This window comes from Oryx dammah, unplaced genomic scaffold (genome assembly GCF_014754425.2).
Source record: "Oryx dammah isolate SB20612 unplaced genomic scaffold, SCBI_Odam_1.1 HiC_scaffold_5, whole genome shotgun sequence".
NCBI lineage: Eukaryota > Metazoa > Chordata > Mammalia > Artiodactyla > Bovidae > Oryx > Oryx dammah.
Window position 1 is genome coordinate 102,013,021 of NW_024070189.1, and position 6,012 is coordinate 102,019,032.

Here is a 6,012-nt window from a genome sequence, read left to right on the forward strand (position 1 = left end):
ATAGAGTTTAACCTAAGGTTGGGAGAAGTGAGGAGAACCAGGAGGGGAAATTGAAGAAAAATGGATTAAGTCCTGTACCATCCTGGTGGTCCAGTAGCTGAGACTCTGAGGTCCCAATCCAGGGGGCCTGTGTTTCCATTCCAGGCATTCCGGGGCCACCTAAAGCATTCAGTGGGGGTCGGAACTAGATCCCACACGTTGCAACTGAGAGTTTGAATGCCACAACTAAAGAGCCCACATGCCTCAACTAAGACCCAACTCAGCCAAATAAATAAAAAATAAAATTTTTTTTAATGGATTAAGTCAGGGGTTGGCAAACTATGACCTGAGGGCCAAATCTGGCCAGCCATGTTTCACTGTTGTTGTTGTTGTTGTTTTAAAACTGGGACTTCCCTGGTTGTCCAGTGGTTAAGAATCTGCCTTGCAGTGCAGGGGACTCAGGTTCGATCCCTGGTCAGGGAACTAAGATCCCACATGCCCTGGGGATGCTACTGAACCTTTGAGCCACAGCAAGTGGCGCCAGAGCTAAAGAATCTGCCTGCCAATGCAGGAGACACGAGATATGGGCTTGATCCCTGGGTTGGGAAGATTCCTCTGGAGGAGGAAATAGCAACCCAATCCAGTATTCTTGACTGGAAAATCCCCATGGACCAAGGAGCCTGGTGGGGTACAGTCCATGGGGTCACAAAGAATCAGACATGACTGAGTACAGCCAAAAATAAATAAATACATATTAAAAAATAATTTTTTATTGAGGTGAAACTCAGGTAACAGAAAATTAGTCATATTAAAGTGTACAATCTCATAGCATTTACTATATTCACATTGCCGTGCGACTATCACCACTAGCCATTTCCAAACATTTTCATCCTCTGAAACTGAAATTCTGCCCACAGTAGAGACTAACTCGCCATTCTCCCCCTCCCAGCCCCTGGCACCCACCCTCCTGTTTTCTGTCTCTATGAATCTGATGGCTCTAGTGATTTCATATAAGTGGAATTATGCTGTGATTGTCATTTTGTATGTAGCTTCTTCCACTCAGCATGGTACCTTCCAGGTTCATCTATGTTGTGGCAAGAACCAGAATTGCCTTCCTTTAAAAAAAAATTATTGATTTGTTTAGCTGTTGATTTGGTTGCGGCACATGGGATCTTCAGTCTTCACTGAGGCCTGTGGGATTATTTTTTCTTCTTTCTCTTATTAGTTGCTGCATGTGGGATCTAGTTCCCTGACCAGGGATTGAACCTGGGACCCCATCATTTGGAGTGTGGCATCTTAACCACCGGACTGCTGGGGAAGTCTGAAAATTCCCTTCCTTTTTAAGGCTGAACAATTTTCTGATCTGGGTGGCCTTGGCCGGCAGTGGCTTGAAGCAAGATCTCAGCTCACCCACCAGAGGCGGAAGCCAGGCTTCAGCATAGAGAGCGCTGACTGCTAACCACGAGACTATGAGGGCCAGAGGCCAGGTTGCGAGGCCCTGGCTTTTCTGCTTTGTGGAAATGAATTCTTAAAGAGACAGAAAGTGGTGAAACAAGTAAAGTGTGTATCAGGAGGAGAATAAGCACGTGTGTGAATAGACTAGGAGAATCTCTCCTTTGTGGTAGTCTAAATCATTTATATGGGGCCCTTTCTTCCCGGTTTCCTCTAGCCAATCGCTGCTTTCCCTGGCTCTGAGCCTTCCTCTGTGTGCGTGCACATCTCTTAGCCAAGATGGATTCCAGCGCGGAGGCCTATGGGAAGGTTGACACCATCTATGATGGGCTGGCATTGCCTCCCTTTTTGGCCCTCAAGGAGCCTCTCTGTACGTGTGTAGTTGGAAAGGTCTCCTCAACCTCAAGAGCAAGAACTATGTGATCTCTTTATGTTTTATCTGGACAGGACACAGCTCCTCTCTGTCCCTGCCATTGTCTTTATCTTGGAGTATCTGTCCACAGGGGACAGACTTCAGCTGCTCAGCCTGGAGCTCATCGCTCTCCTGCCTCAGTTCCACTGCATGTATGTACAGACCACATTTTGCTTACCTATTCAGACACTTGGATTGCTTCCACCGTCTGGCTATTTTGAATAAAGCTGCTATGAATATAGATGTACGAGTATCTGTTCCATATTTATTTTCAGTTCTTTTGGGTATACATTCAGAAATATGTTGTTTGATCATATGGTAATTCTGTTTAATTTTTTGAGGAACTCTCATCCAATGCTCCATAGTGGCTACATTAAAAAAAATTTTTTTAAGCGTTTATTTATTTATCAGGTCCCAATTGGATGGAGGAGCCTGGTGGGCTGCAGTTCATGGGGTCGCTAAGAGTCAGACAGGACTGAGCTACTTGACTTTCACTTTTCACTTTCATGCATTGGAGAGGGAAATGGCAACCCACTCCAGTGTTCTTGCCTGGAGAATCCCAGGGTCGGGGGAGCCTGGCGGGCTGCTGTCTGTGGGGTTGCACAGAGTCGGAGGCGACTGAAGCGACTCAGCAGCAGCAGCAGCAGTTGCAGCAGGCAGGATCCTTGTTGCAGACTCAGTAGTTGTGGCACACAGGCTTCATTGCCCCATGGCATGTGGGATCTTAGTTCCCCACCCAGGGATCAAATGACTGTCTCCTACATTGGAAGGTGGATTCTCAACCACTGGACCACCAGGGAAGTCCGAATTTCCTTTTTTCCCCTCCCCATTTCTTTTTTAAAAATTACTTATTTTATTTTTGGCTGTGCTGAGTCTTCCTTGCTTCGAGGGCTTTTTTTCTAGTTGCCGTGAGCGGGAGCTCCTCTCTAGCTGCGGTGTGCGGGCTTCTCATTGCGGTGGCCTCTCTTGTTGCAGAGCACAGGTTCCGGGCCCGAGGGCTTCAGTAAGTCGCAGCACACAAGCTCAGTAGTTGTGGCTCACGGGCTTAGTTACTCTGCAGCATGTGGGAGCTCCCGAGATGAGGGATCCAGCCTGTGTCTCCTGCACTGGCGGGCAGATTCTTTACCACTGAGCCAGCAGGGAAGCCCCCCATTTCTTTTTTAAAAATTATTTATTATTGTTCATGTTGGTGAAACTCACATAATATCAAAGTAACCAATGAAAGTGTACAATTTAATGACATTTGATACATTCGCCAAGTTATGGGAACATTTTCATCACCCCAGTGGAAACCCGGTACCCTTGAGCAGACACTCCCCAATGTCCCCTCCCTGCAGCCCCTGGCAATCTGCTTTCTGTCTCCTCCTCTGGACACTTCATATGAATGGAATCATATCTACGCAGTCTCTTATGTCTTGTTTCTTTCATCATCATGCTTTTTAGGGTCATCCACATTGTTCATCCATCAGTGCTTCTTTCCTTTTTAAAGCCAAGTAACACTCTACTCTATGGATGGACTGCGTTGTGTTCATCCACTCATCTGTTGATGGACATCTGGGGTTGTTTCCAACCCCTTGACCACTGTGAGCAGTGCTCCCCTGAACTAGAGCAGCTTGTTTTTCCGAGCAAAGGTCTATCGTTGCTGAACCCCGCCATCATTCACATGTGGCTGCTTTCATGCTACAGTGGCAAAGTTGAAGAGTGGTGTCAGAAATAGTATGGCCTAAGATAGGTACTAGTTGACTCTTTACAGAAAAAATTTGTTGACTCCTGAGTGAATGAGTTTGGGAGCTGGGTCACCTGGGAGAAACTGCTAGTTTTTTTTTTTTTTTTACTCAATATGTATTCTTTATTGTCGGTTGACAACGTGTTAATTTCTGCTGTACAGCAGAGTGATTCAATTATACATATATATGTATATTCTTTTTTAAAAATATCCTTTGCACGATGGTTTATCGTGTTATGTGTGTGTTAGTTGCTCAGTCGTGTCCATGTGACCCCATGTGACCCCATGGACTGTAGCCTGCCAGGCTTCTCTGGGCATGAGGTTTCCCAGGCAAGAATACTGAGTAGTTTGCTATTTCCTACTCCAGGGGAACGTCCCACATCCAAGGACTGAACCCTGGTCCCCCACACTGCTGCAGATTCTTTACCATCTGAGCCACCAGGGACACTCTTATGGTTTATCTGTGCTTGTAGAAACTTCTGGTTTTGTCCCAATAACATTCTTTTCTTAACTATAACTATGGTTGAGAAAATGGCTGCAAAGAGCACATTTCCCAGCATCCTTTGCAACTAGGTACACACCATGAGGAGGTTCAGAGGACTCCTAATGGAAGCAATGGTCACAGCCTCTTGGTCTTGCCTGAAGCGATGGCATTTGACCTCCTCAGGCCTTCCCCCTCTACCACCAGCTGGAGCAGACATCTTGGACCCTGAGGGAGAAGAAGCAAGATGAAAAGATGGTTCTGCATGGCCATATCAGCCCTGGTAATATAATATAATATGATATGAGAGCCCACTGTGGCTCTCATTTTCATTCTCTGATCACCAGAAGTGTGCGCCTTTCCATGTGTGTATCAGCCAGTGTGATCTGTCCCTTACTAATTCAGGGTTCTTTACAGATCCTATTCTTTTCCTTTTCCTTCTGGCCGCACTGGGTCTTTGTTGTGGCATGAGGGCTGTTTGTTGTGGGGGTCTGGCTTTCTCTAGCTGCAGCACTCAGACTTAGTTGCCCCACATCATACGGGAGCTTAACTTCCCAGCCAGGGATGAAACCCAAATTGTCTGCATTGGAAGGTGGATTCGTAACCCCTGGATCACTAGAGAAGTCCTGATACTATTCTGTTTTTGATCAGGTGAGCTGCACACATATGCTCCCAATATTTGCTTGTCATTTCATGCTCTTCACAGTGCCTTTGATGAACTGAAATACTTCATTTTAATGAAGTTGAGTTGATCATCTTTTCCTGTATCTTCCTTTCATGCTTGTTGCGTCTCCTTTAAAAAGTTTTCCTGGCGCCAACGTCATAAAGCTATTGTCTTACACTGACTCCTAAAATCTTCTATCATTTTGCTTTTCACAACCTTTAATACTCCCAGAGTTGGGTTTTGTATATAATTTCATGTAGGGACTTCCCAAGTGGCTCAGTGGAAAGAATCTGCCTGCCAAGCAGGAGACACAGGTTTGATCCTTAGGTTGGGAAGATCCCCTGAAGAAGGAAATGGCAACCTACTCCAGTATTCTTGCCTGGGAAGTCCCATGGAGAGAGGAGCCTGGCAGGCTTCAGTCCATGGGGTCACCAAGAGTTGGACATGACTTAGAAGTTCAACAAGAGTAGTTTCATGTTGGGTAAGCCAGGGCCCTCAAATGCTTTGCTTTTAATTTTTGACACAGAAACGCCATTTCTGTTTTTATGAAAATCATCAGTGGAGCCCTTGTAAACTTCTGGCAGGATTATCTTCCATTTATTTCTGATGTTGGATTATACTCTATTGTTATTCAGTTCCAATGCATTTTTTCCGGGAAAAAAAAGACAGACCAAAATGCCCAAACTCCTGTAAGCCTCAGGATTAGGGTGGGGATTTAAAACCAAAGGGAGTGTGGTCATAGTTGGGGAACCCCCCAAGATGTCCCCCAGTGATCTCTGCCTGGTCTTCAAGCCCTTGTGTCATCTTCTCTCCTTGATGCGGGCTGGACATAGTGACTCCCTCCTAAATAATAGATTATAACAAAAGTAATGGGATGTCACATCTGAGATTAGGTTACAAAGGACTGGGACATCTATGTCTCTCTCTGATAAAGCCAGCTGCTATGTTGTGAGCTGTCCTGTGCAGAGGCCCCTGGCACAGAACTGAGGGGAGCCCCCAGCTAATGGCCAGCAAGGAGCCGTCAACCTGCCAACAACCACATGAGTGAACTGGGAATTAGCTCCTCCCACAGCTGAGCTTTCACATGAAACCACAGGTTTGGCCAACATCTTGATCGTGGCCTGTGTGAGACTTTGAGGAAGAGGCGTATCCCTGACCCAGAGAAAGAGTGAGATGATAAATATTGGTTGGTCTTTTTTTTCTAAAAGTATTTATATTTACTTCTTTTGCTGTGCCAGGTCTTAGCTGCAGCATGCTGGATCTTTTTTAGCTGTGACTTGTGGTATCTCTAGTTACAG